Source organism: Ovis aries, chromosome 5 (genome assembly GCF_016772045.2).
Source record: "Ovis aries strain OAR_USU_Benz2616 breed Rambouillet chromosome 5, ARS-UI_Ramb_v3.0, whole genome shotgun sequence".
Lineage (NCBI taxonomy): Eukaryota > Metazoa > Chordata > Mammalia > Artiodactyla > Bovidae > Ovis > Ovis aries.
Window position 1 is genome coordinate 25,070,209 of NC_056058.1, and position 23,800 is coordinate 25,094,008.

Below are 23,800 nucleotides of genomic sequence, written 5' to 3' on the forward strand. Positions count from 1 at the left end.
AGTACTTAATGAGAAAGGCTGGTCTGGATGAAGCACAAACTGGAATCAAGATTGTGGGGAGAAATATCAATAACCTCAGATATGCAGATGACATCACCCTTATGGCAGAAAGTGAAGAGGAACTAAAAAGCCTCTTGATGAAAGTGAAAGAGGAGAGTGAAAAATTTGGCTTAAAGCTCAACATTCAGAAAACGAAGATCATGGCATCCGGTCCCATCACTTCATGGGAAATAGATGGGGAAACAATGGAAACAGTGTCGACTTTATTTTTTTGGCTCCAAAATCACTGCAGATGGTGATTGCAGCCACGAAATGAAAAGGCACTTGCTTCTTGAAAGAAAAGCTATGACCAACCTAGACAGCATATTAAAAAGCATACTTTGCCAATAAAGGTCCGTTTAGTCAAAGCTAAGGTTTTTCCAGTAGTCATGTATGGATGTAAGAGTTGGACTATAAAGAAAGCTGAGCACTGAAGAATTGATGCTTTTGAACTGTGGTGTTGGAGAAGACTGTTGAGAATCCCTTGGACTGCAAGGAGATCCAACCAGTCCATCCTAAAGGAGATCAATCCTGGGTATTCATTGGAAGGACTGATGTTGAAGCTGAAACTCCAAAACTTTGGCCACCTGATGCAAAGAACTGACTCATTGGAAAAGACTCTGATACTGGGAGGGATTGGGGGCAGGAGAAGAAGGGGCTGAGATTGTTGGATGGCATCACTGACTTGATGGACGTAAGTTTGGGTGAACTTCGGGAGTTGGTGATGGACAGGGAGGCCCAGTGGGTTGCAGTTTATGGGGTCTCAAAGAGTCAGACATGACTGAGCAACTGAACTGAACTGAACTGAAAGTCCAAAGAACAGTAATTCCACATTATTATGTGGACTTCAATTAGTTCTTATCAAAGATACTTTTGTAATGAATTTGTTCCCCCCTTAATAGCAGCCTTGTATGTGCATTAAACTTCTTTATAATGATAAGTTACTATGGCAACACCATAGTCACAAATACTCGCCATACAGTTGAACTTAAACTTCAGGTCTCAGTATAATCGAAGGATCGTTGCACTGAATGAATTTTGAAAGGTTAATGGGCCCAACATTTTGCCCTTAAGCAAAGGAGAGTTGTTCCCACAAGATCAAAATCAAACTTATTTTAGAATTTCTGGTTAAAGTTTGCGTAACGTGAGGCAAAATGTAAATTCTTAAGCTACTGTTATATTTAACAAAAAATGCAAACTGAGTTATTTAAGGAATGGCTGTATTAATCTTGTCCATATAATAGCTGGTTTGTGACATGTGACATCACATTTATATCAATGAAATGTGATATAACATGAAGTCTACAATAATTTTAATTTTGAGAGTCTTTGGGATTAGTTTTTTTTTCCACCCTATTGGTTAGGAGAGTTTTCAAAGCACTGCGGTGTGGATTTAGGACAAGCTTATGAGGCAGTGTGTGGTAGGAAGAGGCTGGGATTTTTGAATCAGAGCATCTGGGTTCAAGTGTATTCCCCTGCCATTTAGTCCCTTAGCAAAGTCATTTAGTTTCTCAGAATTTAGCTTCCTCATCTGTAAAATTTTAATATTGATATGGGAATAAATTCTTTTTTGGCCAGATTTTTCTGTGGCTTGAAGGCATATTATATATTAAAAAAGAGCTTTGTAACAAGTTCCTGTTACTATTTGTGTGAGAAAGGCAATGTTCATATAATTTGTGACTCATAAGGAGAAACCTCATATGTTCTTAATTGCATTCTATGATGAGATACTCAGTTCCAACACAAGTGATCCTTAATTAAGTAAAAATAATCATAAAGGGGGAATTTTGCATATAATATCCCTGGAAGGTGAGGCTCAGATTCTCTTCCCAGATTCTCTTGCCCATCATTTCACTGAATGCTCCCAGTAAACATGCAGAATTGTGAGTCACTATCTCCATTGTAGGCAATGTGATGAATGCCAAAACGACAGGGAACTTTGCCAAACCTCAGTGTTAGTAAGTCACTGGAAAAAAAAAATTGAATGTAGCAATTTGGGTTCCAGAATCTATGGTCTCAACACTTGCTAACTACTTTTGAGCTCATAAGTCACTAGATTTAGAAACTGGTATATCACTTCTTCCAGAACTCCTGGGAATATCAAGAATATCTATGTCCTTTGGCTGGGCCAAAAATAGAAAATTCTTCTTATTGTTGTTCTACTAGATGAATGTCACAAATTTCCATGGACTTGACTTCACATTGTAGGGGAGGAAATGCTTTTCCTCCACCCTCTTATGTTCAGTCTGTGAGACCTACAAATTAAATTGATAAATGGCAGTTTCACAGGAGAAAATCTGTACAGATTTTACTGATATAAATAATTTTATGTGTATGAAGAACTTTGCAGAAAAGAAGTGAAAACCCCAAAGAAGCAGTTACATAGTTGGGGTCTTATATACATAGATGAATAGGAGAAAGGGAGGGAGAGAAAAGGCGCTTAGGGGAAAACAAATGAAGTTTTGGAAAGGTAAATGGTCTCACTTAGGAGACTAAGTGGAAAAATGCTAGTCGTCCAACGATGTCTGTTTGGGTGTGATTGAATTAGAGTTCTTCTCAGGGAGTGGACTTATGACAATTGAGTTCTGTTGGGAGCCTCTGCTTTTTGGTAGGTAAGAGATTTCATGGACTCAGAAGCCTTCAGCACAAAGTAACACTGTGTCCAAATGGGATAGCATATTGTGATCCTTTTCAGTATATTTGACTGAGAATGAAGTTCTTAAGTTACCTAATAAATGTGATATTTAGACTTACAATCATCTGTTGCAAATGTAAAGGAACTCATCGTTCACAACTAGCATGCATTTGGATTTAACCACTTTACTCTAAGTGAGAAGACTGGATTCTCAAACCCATCACCAGAAATTTTAATTCGGGAGACCTGACGGGGTTTCAGGATCTGCCTCCCTGGGATGCTGAGGTTGGCATTGACCTTGTAGTTTTGGTGCGAGGGCCATGCTTTTATTATTTATTTATTTATTTATTTTTAAGCTATTGGTCTCTGAACTTTATTTTTTTTAATATATTTTTTTAACTTTACAATACTGTATTGGTTTTGCCATACATTGACATGAATCCACCACGGGTGTACATGAGTTCCCAATCCTGAACCCCCCTCCCACCACCCTTCCCATATCATCTCTCTGGGTCATCCCAGTGCACCAGCCCCAAGCATCCTATATCCTGTATTGAACCTAGACTGGCAATTCGTTTCTTACATGATAGTATACATGTTTCAAATTCCATTGTGAGTTTATCCCAGAGAAATGCAGAGTTGCTAAATAGGATGGCCCAATAATCAAAGAATTCCTCCTCAGCCTGGGCCTGTGGTCACAGAATCAGATTGAGAAGAGAGGCAGATAAGAACACTTCTGTTGCAGCAGGCCTGTGCTTTTTCCAGTGCCAGAGTGAGTTAGGAGAGCTTGAAGGTAGATGAAACCTAAGTACCTGGAAAAATGAGCTGCTTGAGCTGAGTGTTTCGAACTCAGGCAGCGTTTGCGTCCTAGCTGTTCAAACTAGTCTCACCAGGGAATCGCAGTGTCTGGTTATACAGTCTGGTGCCAAGTTTCAGTAAATAAGTAATACTATTAAACGTGGAATATAATGTTCATGGGATCCTAAATGCTTAATGAAAATCAAAGTCATGAAAGAAAAAACTAACTTCTATGCTTGCTTACTTCCTGAAACCAAGGTCTAGATAGTATTGCACACTAGCTAAGTCATGTCCAACTCTTTGCGACCCCATGGATGACAGGCTGCTCTGTCCTTCATTATCCCCCGGACTTTGCTCAAACTCATGTCCACTGAGTTGTTGAGGCCATCCAACCATCTCATCCTCTGTTGCCCCCTTCTCCTCCTGCTCTCAATCTTTCCCAACATCAGGATCTTTTCCAATGAGTCGGCTCTTCATATCAGGTGGCCAAAGTGTTGGAGCTTCAGCTTCTGCGTCAGTCCTTCCAGTGAATATTCAGAGTTGGTTTCCTTTAGGATTGATTGGTTTGATCTCCTTGCTGTCCCAGGGATTCTCAAGAGTCTTCTCCAGCACCACAATTGAAAAGCAGCAGTTCTTTGGCACTCAGCCTTCTTTATGGTCCAACTTTCACATCCATACATGACTACTGGAAAAAGTATTATGTGTGTGTGTGTGCGCCTAGTTGCTCAACGTGTCCAACTCTTTGCGACCCCCTGGACTATACAGTCCATGGAATTCTCCAGGCCAGAATACAGGAGTGGAAAAAAAGGAATATCCTTTTCCTTCTCCAGGGGATCGTCCCATCCCAGGGATTGAGCCCAGGTCTCCTGCATCGCAGGCAGATTCTTTACCAGCTGAGCCACAAGGGAAGCCCTAGCTTTGACTATATGAACCTTTGCTGGCAAAGTAATGTCTCTGTTTTTTTTTTTTCAGAACTGATTTTATTTGGGTAACTGACTGAAGGAGTCTCGTTTGTAACCAAGATGAAATTCACAGTATGTGTTATACTCACACTTAAAAAAATATATCTCTATGTATAGGAATTTGCAAATTGATATAAACATACATTTCTTCGAAGTGCAATTCTCCCTTTCTTGCTGGAGGAAAAAGATTAGAGCCATCCAAGCAAGGCAACCCCTTCAAAGTAACTTGAACACAAATGATGTAGGTTATCTCTGCTTTTTAATATGCTGTCTAGGTTTGTCATAGCTTTTCTTTCAAGGAGCAAGTATCTTTTCATTTCATGGCTGCAGTCACGGTCTGCAGTGATTTTGGAACCCAAGAAAATAAAATCTGCTGTTGTTTTCACATTTCCCCCGTCATATAGGTGTGTATTAATAAAAATGTCCACATGACTAGCTCCCAGATTTGAAAGGAAACTGAATGGTCTAAAGCAAATCCCCTTGGTCAGTTCTAGGTGCTTGGCATCCAGAAAATTATTTAACCTCACTGGCTCATGTAGTGTTTGTGACATTGGAAGCAAAGAATGTGAGTGATTTATTTTGTTCTTTGTAAACATTTATTAACATTTATCCAAAGGCCAGGAAGTCTTTCATATGTAAAAACCTGATGGTACTGGAATGAAAGAAGCTTTTGTACAACGAAGGAAACTATAAGCATGGTGAAAAGACAGCCTTCAGAATGGGAGGAAATAATAGCAAATGAAGCAACTGATAAAGAATTAATCTCAAAAATATACAAGCAGCTCCTGCAGCTCACTTCCAGAAAAATAAATGACCCAATCAAAAAAAATGGGCCAAAGAACTAAACAGACATTTCTCCAAAGAAGACATATAGATGGGTAACAAACACATGAAAAGATGCTCAACATCACTCATTATCAGAGAAATGCAAATCAAAACCACAATGAGGTACCATCTCACACCGGTCAGAATGGCTGCTATCAAAAAGTCTACAAGCAATAAATGCTGGAGAGGGTGTGCAGAAAAGGGAACCCTCTTACACTGTTGGTGGGAATGCAACTAGTACAGCCACTATGGAGAACAGTATGGAAATTCCTTAAAAAACTGGAAATAGAACTGCCTTATGACCCAGCAATCCCACTGCTGGGCATACACACCGAGGAAACCAGAATTGAAAGAGACACGTGTACCCTGATGTTCATCGCAGCACTGTTTATAATAGCCAGGACATGGAAGCAACCTAGATGTCCATCAGCAGATGAATGGACAAGAAAGCTGTGGTACATATACACAATGGAATGTTACTCAGCCATTAAAAAGAATGCATTTGAATTAGTTCTGATGAGGTGGATGAAACTGGAGCCTATTATACAGAGTGAAGTAAATCAGAAAGAAAAACACCAATACAGTCTACTAACACATATATATGGAATTTAGAGAGATGGTAACTATGTCCCTGTATGCGAGACAGCAAAAGAGACACAGATGTATAGAACAGCCTTTTGGACTCTATGGGAGAAGGCGAAGGTGGAATGATCTGAGAGAATAGCATTGAAACATGTATATTATATGTGAAACAGATCGCCAGTCTAGGCTTGATGCATGAGGCAGAGTGCTCAGGGCTGGTGGACTGGGATGACCCAGAGGGATGGGATGGGGAGGGAGGTGGGAAGGGAGTTCAAGATGGGGAACACATGTACACCCATGGCTGATTCATGTCAGTGTATGGCAAAAACCACTATAATATTGTAAAGTAATTAGCCTCCAATTAAAATTAAGGAAAATAGAAATAGATACAGTCTTCTCTTTTTCCAGGAAGACCACGTTCTTGTTTCTATACGTTGGGGCTTCCCTGGTGGCTCAGATGGTAAAGAATCCACCTGCAATGCGGGAGACTTGTATCAAACCAGGATTTGATCCCTAGGTTGAGAAAATCCCCTGGACGAGGGCATGAAAACCCACTCCAGTACTCTTGCCTGGAGAATCCCCATGGACAGAGGAGCCTGGCGGGCTACAGTCCATGCGGTCGCAAAGAGTTGGACCCAACTGTGTAACTAAGCACAGCACACCTCACTAGCAGACGTGGTCATAGGGAATATTTGCTTGGAGCAGAACCAGACAGAAAGCTGACAACCTTTCACACAGGTCTATTCAGGCCACTAAGGTTACTCACCGCTGAAAAGGCTGCCCTGTAAGTGCCGTCATCTTATTACAGTTTTTATGTCATTTTATAGCTTCAGGGGCTTTTCAGGTGTCCTTATTTCATATTCATCACCACTTCCCCAGATGACATTTAGCAAACTTTAAAAAAAAAAATTGAAGGATAATTGACCTACAACACTGTGTTAGTTCCAGGTGCGCAACATAGTGATTCAGTATTTCCATGCCTTATAAAATGATCACCGTCATAAGTCTAGTTACCACCTGTCACCCCACAGAGTTACTACAAAATGACTGTATACCTGTGCTGGGTGTTACATCTCCATGACTCATTTATTTTATAACTGGAAATTTATGCTTCACCTTTTTCATTTTTCCCCATCTCCCTCCCCTCTGGAAACCACTCGTTTGTTCTTGTGTCTATGTCTGTTACTGTTTTGCTGTGCTGTTCATTTATTTTGTTTTTAGAGTCCACATATAAGTGAAATCATATGGTATTTCGCTTTCTCTGCCTGACTTATTTCACTTAGCTTAATACCCTCTAGGTCCATACATGTTGTTGCAAATGGTAAGGTTTCATTCTTTTTTTTTTTCTTTAAATGACAATATTCTAGTGTATCTGTGTGTATACCATCTTTTTTATCCATTCATCTATCAGTGGGCACTCAGGTTGCTTCCATTTCTTGGCTAGTAAATAAAGCTGCAGTGGGGTGTGTATTTCTTTTTTAGAGTTTTTGTTTTCTCTGGAAAAACACCCAGGAGTGGAATTGATGGGTTGTGTGGTAGTTCTCATTTTTTCCAGAAACTCCATATTGTTTTCTATAGTGGCTACCCCAATTTACATTCCCACTAACAGGGTGTGAGTCATTGTGGTGCCCGGGCTTAGTTGCCCCATGGCATGTGGAATCTTCCTGGACCAAGGATCGAACCTGTGTCCTCTGCACTGGCAGGTGGATTTTTCACAGCTAGACCACCAGGAAAGTCCAAGTTACAGTATTCTTAAACTCTATTTGGCTTTTCGTTTTAGTTTCAAACTCTTTGTTAAACTTCTCACTGTATTCATTCATTCTTCTCCTGAGTTTATTGAGTATCTTTATGATCATTACCTTGATCTCTTCATTATAATTGCTTTTCTTTGTTCTTTTTCTGGAGCTTTTTCTTATTCCTTTGTTTGAAATATTCCTTTGTTATCTCATTTTGCCTAATTCTCTGTTTTTATTTTTCTGTGTTAGGTGGATCGGTTATGCTTCCTAACCCTAGAGAAGTGGCTTTACATAGAAGATATCCTATGGGACCCAGCAGCAGTCCCTTCTGGTTACCAGATTTATGTGCTCTAGTTGCCCCATTCTAAATCCAGCTTGGACATCTGGAAGTTCATGGTTCACAAACTATTGAAGCCTGGCTTGCAGAATTTTGAGGATTTCTTTGCTAGCGTGTGAGATGAGTGTAATTGTGTGGTAGTTTGAACATTCTTTGGTGTTGCTTGTCTTTGGGATTGGAATGAGAACTGATCTTTTCAAGTCCTGTGGCCACTGCTGAGTTTTTCAAACTTGCTGGCATGTTGAGTGCAGCACTTTAACAACATCATCTTTTAGGATTTGAAATAGCTCAGCTGGAATTCCATCACCTCCACTACCTTTGTTTGTAGTGATGCTTCCTAAGGCCCACTTGACTTTGCATTCCATGATGTTTGGCTCTAGGTGAGTGACAACACCCTCATGGTTATCTGGGTCAAGAAGATCTTTTTTGTATAGTTTTCTGTGTTTTCTTGCCACCTTCTTAATATCTTCACTTCTGTTAGGTCCATACCATTTCTGTCCTTATTGTGCCCATCTTGGCATGAAATGTTCCGTTGGTATCTCTAATTTTCTTGAAGAGCTCTGTGATACTTTTTCCCATTCTCTTATTTTCCTCTATTTCTTTGCATTGTTTACTTAAGAAGGCTTTCTTATCTCTCCTTGTTATTCTCTGAAACTCTGCATTCAGTTGGGTATATTTTTCCCTTTCTTCTTTGCCTTTCACTTCTCTTCTTTTCTCAGCTATTTGTAAGGCCTCCTCAGGCAAACATTTTGCCTTTTTGCGTTTCCTTTTCTTGGGGATGGTCTTGATCACTGCCTCCTGTACAATGTCATGAGCCTCTCTCCATAGTTCTTCATGTACTCTGCCTATCAGATCTAATCCCTTGAATATATTTGTCACTTCCACTGTATAATCAAGGGGTTTGATTTAGGTCACGCCTGCATTTTCTAGTGGTTTTCCCTTCTTTTTTCAATTTAAGTCTGAATTTTGCAATAAGGAGTATTTTGCAAGCTGGATTTAGAAAGGGCAGAGGAACCAAAGATCAAATTGCCAACATCTGTTGGATCATCGAAAAAGCAAGAGAATTCTAGAAAAACATCTACTTCTGCTTTATTGAGTACGCCAAAGCCTTTGACTGCGTGGATCACAACAAACTGTGGAAAATTCTTAAAGAGATGGGAATACCAGACCACCTTACCTGCCTCCTGAGAAATCTGTATGCAGGTCAAATAGGAACAGTTAGAACTGGACGTGGAACAACAGACTGGTTCCAAATCAGGAAAGGAGTTCATTAAGACTGTATATTGTCACCCTGCTTATTTAACTTACATGCAGAGTACATCATGTGAAATGCTGGGCTGGATGAAGCACAAGCTGGAATCAAGATTGCTGGGAGAAATCTCAATAACCTCAGATATGCAGGTGACACCACTCTTATGGCAGAAAGCGAAGAACTAAAGAACCTCTTGTTGAAAGTGAAAGAGGAGAGTGAAAATGTTGGCTTAAAACTCAACATTCAGAAAACCAAGATCGTGGCTTCCGACCCCATCACTTCATGGCAAATAAATGGGGAAACAATGGAAACGGTGAGACTTTATTTTGGGGGGGCTCCAAAATCACTGCAGATGGTGAATGCAGGTATAAAATGAAAAGACGCTTGCTTCTTGGAAGAAAAGTTATGACCAACCTAGACAGCATATTAAAAAGCAGAGACATTACTTTGCCAACCAAGGTCTGTTTAGTCAAAGCTATGGTTTTTCCAGTAGTCATGTATGGATGCGAAAGTTGGACTATTAAGAAGCCTGAGCGCTAAAGAATTGATGCTTTTGAACTATGGTTTTGGAGAAGACTCTTGAGAGTTCCTTGGACTGCAAGGAGATCCAACCAGTCCATCCTAAAGGAAATCAGTCCTGAATATTCATTGAAAGGACCGATGCTGAAGCTGAAACTCCAAAACTTTGACCACCTGATGTGAAGAACTGATTCATTTAAAAAGACCCTGATGCTGGGAAAGATTGAAGGCAGGTGGGAGGAGAAGGGGATGACAGAGGATGAGATGGTTGGATGGCATCACTGACTCAATGGACATGAGTTTGAGTAAGCTGCCACAGTTGGTGATAGACAGGGAAGCCTGGTGTGCTGCAGTCCATGGGGTCACAAAGCGTCAGACACGACTGAGTGACTGAAATGAACTGAACTGAGCTGAACTGAGTGCTGCCCCTGCGTGGGCTGTATGGGCCCATCTGCTGTGGTGTGGCTGACTACTGTTGACCCATGGGTAGGTAGGGCTGGGCCCTGGTCTTTTTGGCTGCCAGGCCCTGCCTCATACATAAGCTGCTGGCCTGCTGTTGGGTAGGGTAAGGTCATGGCTTTGCTGGCTGCACATCCCAGGGAACCCTGGGGCTGGGACTGGCCTGGACAGGGCCAGTGGTGGACAGGGCTGGATTCAGAGGTAAGGGGGCTATGCAGTCTAGGGTTTTCAGGACTGCTTCTGACCCAGTTGGTGGGCAGGTAAGCCCTGACGCTAACAGGTTGGAGAGAGGACTCCAAAATGGCACTTTGCAGGACCAGTGTCCTTGTGGTAGAACAAGCTTCTCAAATGGCTGCTCTTAGTATTTATGTCCCAGGGGGAATCCCATTTGCCTCCTCCCACTCTGGGAGGCTCAGAAGGGGTCTGATCAGGCTTCTTTCAGATTACTGCCTCTGTGTTAGGTCTCTGAGCATATGAGATATTCATGTGAGCCCTTAAGAGTAGAGCTCGATTCCTACAACCCTCTGACTCTCCCAAAACATCTGGCCTTCAAAGCCAGATGATCTGGGGACTTGTCTTCCTATTACAGGACTCTGAGCTGGGGGGCCCAAGGTAGGGCTCAAACCCTCTTTTGAGAAAACCTCTGCCATTGGGATTACCCTCCTGTTTGTGGGTTGCCTGGCTAGGGATGTGGACCTTGACTATACCTCATCTCTACCCCTCCTGCCCGTCTCATTGTGGTTCCCTGCTTATGCCTTTGGTTGCACAGAATCTTTTCTGCTGGTCTTCAGGTTGTTTTCACCAGAAGTTGCTCTGTAAATAGTTGTAATTTTGCTGTCCACATGGGAGGAAGTGAACCTAGGGTCTTCCCATTCTGCTATCTTCATCTGAAGCTAGCAAACTTTCAACTTTCATTTAGGCTCCATGCAGAAATGGAAGAGTCTAGTTCTGATTAGAGCCAGGCATGTTCTTTCCTTCCCTGACTAAACCCTTCTAGAGACTACAACTTTACATAGGTGGATTCCCACCCAATTTAATTATCTGTCCCTCAAATGGAGAAATGAATCAATTGCTCAGAAAGGTTTACAGTTGCTTCTTAGGCCAAATTCATCTCATTTTTGGATACTGGTTTTCATATTATTTGTTCTTTGAAACTAATATTGAAAGTACAAGGAAAAAGATCAGGAGTCTTGAGGAAGCTCAGTCCCCTCAAAAAGTCCATACTGTGTTATTTATATATATATATAAAACTTTATTTTTAAATAAATCCATTTGGGCAGTAAGATCATACAGTCACAAGCCTACAAAACAGACTTGCCTTTAGTTGAATTTCACGTTCACATTAAAGAAAACAGTGTTGGAGGAAAGCATCAGTATCATATACTACTCATTGTTCATACGGAAGGATGTAAAAATCCACTTGAAAACCTCTCTTAAGGATTCCTAAGAGTTAAACAACAATGACAACAAAGGATGTGTATGGTGACCCAGAGCTTATTTGCTTCTTTGATTAAGATTGCTAGTCAGATTCTGCTCATGGGGAGGAATTTGAGCCCAGATGGAGACTGAGACTGTGTTTATTCCCCCTGTTTTTTATCAACAAAATTAGTCACTTTTATTTAAAAGAAACATTACAAATAAATATGCAAAATTAAATTTCATGATTAAATACACAAAAAGTAACATGAAATCCACATGCAAACTTAGTTGGTTACATGACAGTAAAAGAACTGGCAAAACTGAGAACTTACTGCTGCAGGTTTTAAATGTTTGCAACCTAAAATCAAAACCATAGAATTAAGTTTTTTAAGGGAATTTAAGAAAATTAAATATATACCTTAAGTAGTACTAAGAAAATAGAGCTCACGCCTATTTTAGTTACCAAAGGTAACTAAATTTTGGGGGAGATGCAAGTGGAAATCACCCAGTATTTCATTTCTAGTATTTCTTTCTCCTTGTTATTTAGTTTTCTTTACTCCGGGATGGCTTCAGGATTTACACAGCATTGTGTTCTGTTCGGCAGCCACTCGGCTTTGATTGTGCAATCAGCACTCTGCCTTCATTTTTCTTCTGACAGTAAACTCTACCTCTCTGGAATAACTGTGTGGCAAACAAATTGGGTCACATATGCTTGTCTGCAAAGCCAATAGCGTATCACAATCCTCCACGCAACGCTGTACAGATCAAGCGTGTCAGAGCCCCAGCATTATCATGTAGCTGTTGTCCTTATTTCTTTGCCGAGCAAGAAATGGTTTAATTTCCCCATGGGCAGCTTTAACCCTTGAATGGAAATTTGCCACAGCCTTGAAAATGAGGAAGTGTGCCGTGGAAGAGATGCATCTGGCTCACTCACTGCTCTTCTCTCCTGAGGTAGCCAGCAGAACCCTGCAAAGCCAAGCAATCTGGAAAATTTTTTCACACTTCCCTGAGAGCTGACCATCTCGGCTTGACTGCCCAGCTAGGCATCCACTTAATAAACAGCGTTTTAACAAGTCCAGTGCTGGTCGGGGGGCAGACCGGACACTGTGATTATCTCTGTTGTTTGAAAGGGCGACCCTAAGGGCTAGAGTCCTTAAAACAGCACATTCAGATGTTAATCTTTAAATAGGGAATGAATATTGATTGTCATGAAGTTTTGTTCTAGATTCAACCATACTGAGTTCCCTTCGCCAGGAGTGTTCCATCTGAGTGCCTAACCTGGCAACAACCTTTGATATAACGTCATTCCTCTGTGGACCAGCCATCAACTTGGTGGCAAGACTGTTGCTCGGGACCTCTTCCAGGGTGGAGGGGAACGATTTCTCTTTGGAACAGATACGTGTTCTCGATATGGATCTGCCTTCCTTGTCCGTGTTTCTGCCTTACTCTCCATCGTGGTGACTTCACTGCATGCCACATTGCTTCTGATCAAGAACTCATTTCATGACACAGAATTTCAGCAGAGGGCTAGCGCCCACAGAATCCACTGGTTTTTTCTTTTTTTTTTTTTGCCACATACTCCATCACTCAGAAGCTGCTGGCTTAATAAGATAGAGCATGGCCTTGTAAAGGGCCTGTTAGGCTACCAGTTAGAAGAGACACCCTGAAAGCATAGAGTTCTATCTTACAGGATGAAGAAAGAAACCAACATATGCGTGCCTCTCCTATAGGCACAGGCCCAAGAGTCAAGGTTGGAGTTAAGTGTATCTCCTTTCAATATTTTTCAAAACTAATAATTTTCATTTATTTTTTTGCTGCACTGAGGCTCCATTGCTGTGTGTGGACATTCTCTAGTTGTAGTGAGCTGTGGCTACTCTTTGTTGCAGTGCTCAGGCTCCTCACTGCAGTGGCCTCTGTTCTTGAGGAGCACAGGCTCCAGGGCACATGGGCTCAGTGGTTGCCTGGCTTAGTTGCCATGCAGCATGTGGTTCCTGGACTAGGGGCTGAACCCATGTCCCCTGCACTGGCAGGCAGATTCCTAATCACTGGACCCCCAGGGGAGTCTTCCTTTCACTGTTACTGTTTAATAATAATCTACTTGTGGGGATTCTTGCCCCCCAACCCTGCAATTTTGAACTCTGCTGGTTTGGAGCAGACAAATGTTTGTCCTAATGGACAAATGTTTCTATTGAATTGGAAGCTAAGACTGCCAAATATCTATTTTGGTTTGTTCATGCCATTGAGCCAATGCACAACCACCACCACCACCAACAAAAGGTGGTGGGGAGAAGAAGAAAGAGAGAGAAAGGCTCTGGGAATTCAGACCCTTCAGGAATAAAGATTTGAGTCACCTTGCCAGGTAAAGAATTCTGATCAGCTGAGGTTCTTTCTGAGGTCAAAGGAAAGATGTAAAGGGTAGTAGAAGATGGAAGAAGATGATAAATTTGTTTTCGTGATTAGTTACAAAAATGAAGGCCATTGCAGCTATGTGTATTATCTTGTTTCCTGTGGGTATGTGTGTGTGTATTTGTATGGTTTGTATTAATATTTGTTTATAGTAAAGTTTTTTCTTTTTCCTACCCCTTAATATTCTACACTGTTTTGTTGGAAGCTAACTTTACAATTTAGTCACTAGAGAGCAGAATATTCAGACGGCACTAGGACCAAATTTGAGGGATGATGAAAAATAATTTTATTTTAAATTAAAACTCTTTGGGGAGCTTTGAATTCTTTATTTTTCTCATCTTTGGTCCAGTAACATACAGAAATGTCTCCTGGAGTTACAAGACTTGGGGACAGGGCCAGATACCAGGGAGAGAGAAGGAGGTGGCTGGCGGTGCTAGAGCCCTGGGGAAGGAGCCACTCCTTCCTGGCGGGGGGGGGGGGTGTGGGGGGAGTTGGGACAGGTGCAGGTGTGGGATTGCCTCCGCTGCTTCAGGTAGCTGGCTGCCCTCTTCACACCCTCCCTGAGACCAGAGGATGGGGCACTGGCATTTCCCTGAATCAGCGTGTGCTGCCATCTTGGTAACCCGGCAGAGCTGCAGGCTTGCCTTCTTCTTCTGCAGCCCTGGGTGAGAAGCTCTGAAGCTTAGCTCAGATCAGCAAGGGTTGGCCTTTCCTCCTTTTCCTCTCCCTGACCTACTGTTTCCCAAGACCCCAATTTAGCCTGTATGACTCTGTCCACATCGATGCCAACTCACCGAAGCGGGTAGGCGTGAGGCCTGCATCTTCTTCCTTGGAAAAGCGGTCCAAGAGGGCAAGTTCAGCCTCACTGAGGGGGCCTCGGCAGGGGCAGTGGATGGCTCCTCGATGCTCCCACAGTTAAAGGTGGGCAGAGCTGGATAGTGAGGGTGTGGGGTGGCACTTTCAACACCTCAAGGCCCCTCCTCTTCTGCAGCCTTCTCTGAGAGTTGCTGGTGCAACCAGGACTCAACAAGGACTGGAGCCCAGGCTCATCAAGGGGATGGTGTGGGGATCAGAGAAGGTGGCAGGATGCACAGTTCCCTGGACACTTCAGAGGACGGTCACCTCCCCACCCCAGAAGAACTCATTGAGTTGGGAGCTGTCACTGAGCACAGACACGTGCACTGTGGAGCATATCAAGTTCTTAGCCCATTTCTGCGGCACCTCAACCACTGAGGCTTCGAACCACCAAACACCTATGCCTGGGGCGGGGCGGGGCTGGGAGGGGGAAGTGAGGAACTCACGGAGGAGGTAGTCTGGTCTCCAAGTAGCTTGTGGAAGGTGCTAGATCACAGAAGTGGACACAACCAGCGTCAGGACTTTGCATCATCATTTTCAGGTAAGGATGAGACTGCCTTCCTTTGCATGAAGTAGAGTTGCGTCGTGTTAGAGACAAAGTTGTGTTTCTTATGTGAGAGTTCAAGGGTCTATAGAAGGGATGTGTATGGATGCTGCATAGCCCGAGGGGTGCCTCATAGCCGTTATTAAGGGATTCTTTCTTAGCTTAAGGCCCTTCCTTCGCACTCTGCTTTGTGCTGCTCAAGTTGCAACTTTTCAAACCATGTTTCTGTTTTGCCAGCTGCTCCCTGTTAGATTCTGCTAACATAGGGCTCTAGGGAGAGACTGTGAGGCTGGACAGGAAGAAGGGATTGCGCCTTGTTCCGGTTTCTTAACTTCTTCCTGTTACAGTGAGTGTTATCTTATTCTCATGGCTTTGGCTTGGCACTGGCAATTTGTTCTGGAGCAGCAGGTGGATCCGGTTTGCAGTTTATCCAGCATTTGCAGAACCAGCCTCATTATGCCCCCTCTGACACATTACTGCCCCCTGACGTGCCCCTTCTGCAGAAGGCTGAATTTCAGCTCCACCCGGCCTGTCCCCAGCTTCTAAGCTCAGATAGTTTCAGCCACCTGACTCTTGTTCCCTCCAAACCTGGGTTTGCTATTTCCACGCTGTCTTTGTGTTCTGATTTTCTTTACTGTCACTGTTACTGAACCAAACTTGGGTCCACTTGCCTGCTGCAGTAAAGTCAGTCTACTGATGAACCAGGTCGTGGTGAAGGAAAGTGCAGCTTTTATTGTACCAAGCAAGCAGTCCAGGAAACTAATACTTAAAAGGCCCAAAGTCCCTAAAGCCTTTCAGGGAAAGGTTTTTAAAGACGGTGAAGGAGGGGGTCATGAGGTATGTGATCCGCTCATGGACATTCTTTTGATTGGCTGGTGGTGAGGTAAGTGAGAGTCAGCATCATCAACCTTCTGGTTCCAACGGGTTGGGATTCTGCTGTGCTTGTGGGCAGCATACAGTTAACTTCTTCCACTTGGTGCTGGTTTCAGGATCTGCAAAACAGCTCAGAGGACATGGCTCAGAATTTTATCTGTAGTTCTTGAGGAGGAACAAAAGGTCCTTGACTTTGTTTAATGGCTAAACTTTTATTTCATCTTGCTGGACTGTTTTCCCTTCCTTCTGCATTTTCTCAGTTCTCCGATTAAATTTACTCTTTGGAACTCAGGGAATGCCTGCGAGGTTAAGGTTTTTCTACAGACAAGAGACAGGCAGAGGACATGGGGAGGTTGGAGTTTGTTCTGAGAAGGCTTCATAGGACCCTGCTCGGTTACATCATCAAGTTAACAGTTCTTTTGAAGTATAGTGGATTTACAATGTGTTAATTTCTGTTGTACAGCAAAGTCGTTGTTATACATGTATATAATTATTTTTTTAAAATATTCTCTTCCATTATGGTTTATCATAGGACACTGAATATAACTCTCTGTGCTATACAGTAGCATGTTGGTTTTTATCCATTCCATACATAATAGCTTACATCCACTAACCCCAACCTCCCACTCCATCCCTCCCCCTACCTCCTCCCTCTTGGCAACCGCTAGGCTCTTCTCTATATCTGTAATTCTGTTTTTGTTTCACAGGTAGGTTCATTGTGTATCATATTTTGTGATATTGTGATATCGTGTGGTATTTGTCTTTTTCTGACTTCACTTAGTATGATACTCTTTAGTTGCATCCTTGTTGCTGCAAGTGGCATTATCTCGTTCTTTTTTATGGCTCAGTAGTAGTCCATTGTGTATATGTACCCCGTCTTCTTTATCCATTCATCTGTTGATGGCCACCTCACGCGAAGAGCTGACTCATTGGAAAAGACTCTGATGCTGGGAGGGATTGGGGGCAGGAGGAGAAGGGGACGACCCAGGATGAGATAGCTGGATGGCATCACGGACTCGATGGACTTGAGTCTGAGTGAACTCTGGGAGATGGTGATGGACAGGGAGGCCTGGCGTGCTGCGATTCATGGGGTCGCAAAGAGTCGGACACGACTGAGCGACTGAACTGAACTGAACTGTTGATGGACGTTTAGATTGTTTCCATGTTTTGACTATGAACATAGGAGTGCATGTATCATTTTACAGTTTTGTCTGGATATATGCCTAGGAGTGGGACTGCTGGATTATATGGTAACTCTATTTTACAGGCACCTCCATGCTGTTTTCCATAGCTGTTGTACCAACTTACATTCCCCGCAACAGTGTTGAAGAGTTCCCTTTGCTCCACATCCTCTCCAGCATTTATTTGTAGAATTCTTAACGATGGCCATCCTGACTGGTGTGAGCTGGTACCTCACTGTAGCATTCATTTGCATTTCTCTAATACTCAGCAATACTGAGCATCTTTTCATGTACCTTCTGACCATTTTTATTTCTTTTTGGAGAAATACCTATTTAGATTTTCTGCTCATTTTTGAATTGGGATGTTTGTTTGTTGTTGTTGTTGAGTTGTATAAGCTGTTTGTATATTTTGGAAATTAAGCCCCTGTCAGTCACATCATTTGCAAATATTTCCTCCTGTTCTGTGTTTTCATTTTGTTTATAGTTTCCCTTGGTGTGCAAAAGCTGGTAAGTTTGATTAGGTTCCATTTGCTTATTTTTTGTTTTTATTTCTACTGCCTTGGGAGACAACCTAAGAAAACATTGCCACAATTTACATCAGAGAATGTTTTGCTTATGATCTCTTCTAGGAGTTTTATGGTATCGTGCTTATGTTCAAATCTTTAAGCCATTTTGAGTTTATTTTTGTATATGGTGTGGGGGTGTGTTCAAGTTAACAGTTCTTTCTACCTATTTCACAGTACTTGAGATCAAATTTCTCTGGTTTGGGAATTCTATTTCCACTCAGGACGGAGTAACACAGCTAGATTTGCTGTCTGTGTGTCGAAAGTTCAGCAACAACTGAAGTAAAATCAGTGACCCACTGGAGTGGTAATTAGTAGAAGTTGATTGTGCACACACCGAAAAGACAGCCCACGAACTGGGAGCACTCAAACCAAACATGGGATGAGGCTCATGCTGTAAGGCTCAGGGGTATATTGTTATGGAGCAGCTCACATAGTGGAAAGGCAGGAACTGTTTAATTTTCAGTTATTGGTTAGCATATTAGGCTTTTCCTAACCGATAGGGAAAATTGGTCAGGATATATACCTCATATGAACCTTGGGAAACACTTCAAGTTTTGGTTATGATTTCCAGAAGCATGAAGAAGAAATGACCCAGGTCAACTGAGTCTTATAAAATAAACTACATTGAATTTCTCTTTTATGTCCAAACTGGTTTTATCTGCTCAGGGAATTTTCAAAGAATCCCCATTTGATTTTGATTTTACCATCCCAATGAATGAAGAAAATCCAGAAAAAATGTATAAACAATGGTTTTCAAGATGCTGGAGATTAGGTACTGAAGGACAGTTAATCCTGAGAGAAGAGAAACAACGGAGGTGAGATCGCTCCAGCTGACTTCCTGGAGAGAATGTTCAGGCTGCAGGAAGGGAACCTAGGCAGAATGAGGGTTGCAGAAATGGAGGTAGGAGAAAAACCCAGGTGGCTAGAGTTGGCAGAGCAGAGCATTGGAAAGGAGAGAAGCTTTCTCTGAGAGACATAAAGAGAATGAAAAGACAAGTCACAGTCTGGGAGAAAATATTTGCAAATCACATAGGTGATGAAGGACTTTTATCTAGAATATATAATGAACCCTCAAAACTTAAGTAAACATCCCAATTAAAAAAATGGATAGAAGACTTCTTATCAAAGAAGGTATACAAATAATGTCAAATGGCACATGAAAGAATACTCAGCATCAGTAATCATTAAGGCAGTGCAAATTAGAGCAACAGTGAAATACCATAACACAGTAGAAAGTCTAAAACTGCTATAGTAGAAAGTCTACAATTTCAAAGACTGATCATGCCAAATGCTGGTGAAGATGCAGAGGGGCTGGCACTCACGCCTTGCTGATGCTGATGTTCAGCGGCACATTTGGGAGAAAGTTTGACACTTTCTTAACAAGTTAATCATATACCTGCCATATGACCCAGCCATTCCCTCCTAGGTGTTTCCCCAAAAGAAGTGAATGGGTATATCTACACAGAGGCTTTATAGAAATGTTCTTAGCAGCTTTATTTGTAATAAATAAAAATTAGAAACAACCTGCATGTTTATCCACAGGCTGATGAGCAAACAATTTGTGTTATATATATATATTTCATTATATGTATATTATATATATATATCTCAAAAATATATGTATTACATATCTGAGAGGGATATATATATATGTATTTCATTATATGCATACATATATATATTCACACATATAGTGAAATAGTATTAAGTAATAAGATATATATGATATTTCACTTATACATACAGTGAAATACTATTAAATAATAAAAGGAAATGAGTTACTGAAACACGCAAAAGCAGATAAATCTTACAAGGATTACTTTGAATAAAAGAATCCAGACAAAAAAGTACAGACTCTAGGGTTCCACTTATATAAAATTCTAGAAAATACAGTAATATGTAGAGACAGAAAGCAGATCTGTGGTTGCCTGGGGAGGAGGCTGTGGAGAGGGGCATAGAGAGTGCTCCCAGAGAAATTACTTGTGGGGGTGATAAAGATATGTTTCTTGATTCTGTGATGGTTTCACAGGTATATACTTAAAACATGTACTTTACACATGTATAGTTTACTATATACATACATTATATCTCAATAAAGATGCTAAAAACTGGAAACACTATTTACAATAGCGAGGACACGGAAGCAACCTAGATGTCTATCGACAGATGAATGGATAAAGAAGCTGTGGTGCATACACGCAACGGAATGCTATTCAGCCGTAAAATGGAACACATGTGAGTCAGTTCTGATGAGGCGGATGGACCTAGAGCCTTTTATACGAGTGAAGTAAGTCATAGGAAAACAAATATTGTATATTAGTACATATATTGGAGAAGGCAATGGCACCCCACTCCAGTACTCTTGCCTGGAGAATCCCATGGACGGAGGAGCCTGGTGGGCTGCAGTCCATGGGGTCGCTAAGAGTTGGACACGACTGAGCGACTTCACTTTGAGTTTTCACTTTCCTGCATTGGAGAAGGAAATGGCAACCCACTCCAGTGTTCTTGCCTGGAGAATCCCAGGGACGGGGGAGCCTGGTGGGCTGCCGTCTGTGGGGTCGCACAGAGTCGGACACGACTGAAGCGACTCAGCAGCAGCAGCAGCAGCAGTACATATATATGGAATCTAGAAGGATGGTACTGATGAACCTGTTCGCAAAGCAGCAGTAGAGATGCAGACATAGAGAACAGACTTAGAGACAAGGGTGGGGGAGAAGTGGGAGAGAGTGAGATGAATGGAGTAGCATGGAGGCATCCACGCTAACATATGTAATCAATAGCCAATGAGAATTTGCTGTATGACTCAAGGAACTCAAACTGGGGCTCTGTAAGAACCTGGAGCGGTGGGAATGGGCGGGAGGTGGGAGGAAGGTTCAAGAGGGAGGGGACATATGTACACTTATGGTTAATTCATGTTGATGTATGACAGAAATCAAACCAATATTATAAAGCAATCATCAATCAATTAAAAATAAATATTAAAAAATTGAAGTACTGTTAGGATGCTGCTGGTTAGACAGAACTGCACAAACATTCCTTTGGCAGCCAGCAGAACTGTTATTCTCCTGCTTCTACTGCCTTGAAGGCATCTGGCTAAGGTCACTTTCATCCAGGGGCAAGCAATCCCTAGTGCTAGGTCCTGGGGAAGATTTCTGTGAGTTCCTACTGTGGCCCATGGATGTGCAGACAAAAAGGAATAGAGTTCACAGTCATAATCTTTGTATGGAGAAAGGCTGAAGGGGCAATGGGATCATTGCCTGGCCAGGACCAAGAATGAGGGAGGGCAAGAGCCTATACTGCTTGGGTCCAGAGATTACTGGCTATTCACAGTTCCACCAGTGGAATAAAACAAGTATTCTCATTACTCTGTATTTCCTTCCAGGGATTTGTCCACAAAGCTGAATGTTTTTATGTAGAAGTTGCCATATAATTTTGCACTCAGCTGTTTTCACTGAACATTATAACAGCGAATATATCTTGGTGGCTTTTAAAAATATTCTTTGAGGAAGAATTCTTCTCTGTTCTCTACAGGAGACGGAATTAAGACTTAGAACAGCCATTTAGGAGATTAAAAACAGACACTGAAAAAGAATTTCGCCTTAGCAAGAGTAACTAAAACCAAAATTTTTTCTTTTTTAAAAATTGAGGTATAATTGACATATCCCATATATTAGTTTCAGGTATACGACACAGTGATTCGATATTTGTATATATTGCTAAAGGATCACCACAATAAGTCTAGTTGACATCAGTCACCATACAGAGTTGATTTTTTTCTTGTGATGAGAATTTAAGATCTACTCTAGCAACTTATAATTATGCCATACAGTATTATTAACTATAGTCACCGTGCTGTATGTATATTACATCCCTGTGACTTATATCGTAACTGAAAGTTTGTACCTTTTGGTCCCCTTCACCCATTTCAACCACCACTTCCACCCCACCTGACTCTGGCAACCAGAAAACTGTTCTCTGCATCTATAAGCTTGGTTTTATTTTCAGTAATTTTTAGATTCTGCATATATATGAGATCATAGGTATTTGTTTTTCTTTGATTTATATAACTTAGCATAAGGCCCTCAAGATCCATCCATAATGTCATAAAGGGCAAGATTTCATTCTTTTTATGGGTGTGTGTGTGTGTGTACACGCACCACATATACTACATTTTCTTTATCCATTTACCTTTTATAGACACTTAGGTTGTTTCCGTATTTTGGCTACTGTAAATTATTCTGCAGTGAACATGGGGGTGAATATGTCTTTTTGAATTTGTGTTTTCATCTTCTTAATATAAATACCATGAAGTGGTATTGTTGGATTCTATGGTAGTCCTATTTTTAAGTTTTTGAGGAACCTCCATACTGGTTGCATCAACGTACATTCCCAGCATCAGTACACAAGGGTTGGTTCTCTTTCCTCCAAACTCACCAGCATTTATTACTTCTCATCTTTTTGATAACAGACATTCTAACAGATATGAGGTGATATCTTATTATAGTTTTGATTTGCATTTTCCTGTTTAGTGACATTCAACATCTTTTTATGTGCCTGTTGATCATCTGTATGTCTTCCTTAGAAAAATGTCAATTTAGACAATAACTTTTCAATCCATTTTTGAGTGAATTTTTGTGTATAAGATAGAGGTGTAATTTCACTCTTTTGCGTATGGCTGTCTTGTTTTCCACTCACAATTTATTGAAGATACTGTCCTTTTCCCATTGAATCTTCTTGACTCCTATGTCATAATTGGCCATATATGTGTGAATTTACTTCTGGGCTCTCTATTCTGTTCCATTGATCTATGTTTTTATGCCAGTACCATAGTGTTTTGATTATTGTAGCTTTGTAATTTAATCTGAAACCAGAGGGTGTGGTGCCTCAATTTTTGTTCCTCTCTTGGTTGCTTTGTTTGGCTATTTGGAGTCTTTTGTAGTTCCATACAAATTTTAGGATTGTTATTTTTGTGAAAAATGCTATTGGAATTTTGATAGGGATTGCATTGAATCTGTACATTGTTTAGAGCAAGGCTTAGCATCTGGAAAAAACAAAAGTGCTGGAAATACTAGTGGTCAAAGATGCTCCATTTAATGTCTTTGATTTTGTTTTGTAAAGTCAAGAACTGGTAATATCATTATTAGCAAGGACAGGCTTAAAAGAAGTGCATGAGAAGTATTATATCACTGAGCTCCTTTGTAAGAAGATCAGGTTATGGATCCCAAATGACAGTATTAACTGTTACAGATGAATAGAATTCTGACTTTAAAACAATGCTTGAGAGCAGAATTCACTGGGCTGTCTACAACATGTTAGTGTCCATGTTATAGGTATCCATCCATCCTTTAGATCACCAGAAACAGATAAAGAAGGAAAGTGTCATCCGAATTGAAATTTTAGGATACATAAATCAAAACAGCATACAATACAATTAACATATAGGTTGGAAAAATTTCAGTCTGACTCTATGAATTTATAAATTAGGGTGAGTTGTGGAATGGAAGGAAAAACCATTAAATAATGTGTCTGGTAGGGAATTCTCTGGCAATCCAGTGATTAGGACTCTGTGCTTCCACTGCAGGGGGCCTGGGTTCAATCCCTGGTCAGGGAACTAAGATCCCTTAAGCTTCATAGCACAGCCCCACTCCCCCCAAAAAATGTGTCTGGTAGAAAACAAATTTATGGTTACAAGGGAAAAGGGATTGGTGAGGAATAAATTAGCAGTTTGGGATTAGCATATATAAACTACTGTATATGAAACAGACAAACAACAGGGTCCTACTATATAGTACAGGGAACTATACTCAGTATC

The 23,800-nt window shown here is 41.3% G+C and overlaps 1 protein-coding gene across 5 annotated transcripts in view; it reads left to right on the forward strand.

Moving 5' to 3' along the window:
* Positions 1-23,800, forward strand: part of ALDH7A1 (aldehyde dehydrogenase 7 family member A1) — a 96,548-nt gene that overhangs the window by 53,322 nt on the left and 19,426 nt on the right. For all 5 annotated transcript variants that reach the window (XR_006059906.2, XR_009600669.1, XR_009600670.1 and 2 more), the window contains exon 20: positions 1-23,800. This exon is cut by the window's right edge. The gene's annotated coding sequence lies outside the window, so the exon portion shown is untranslated.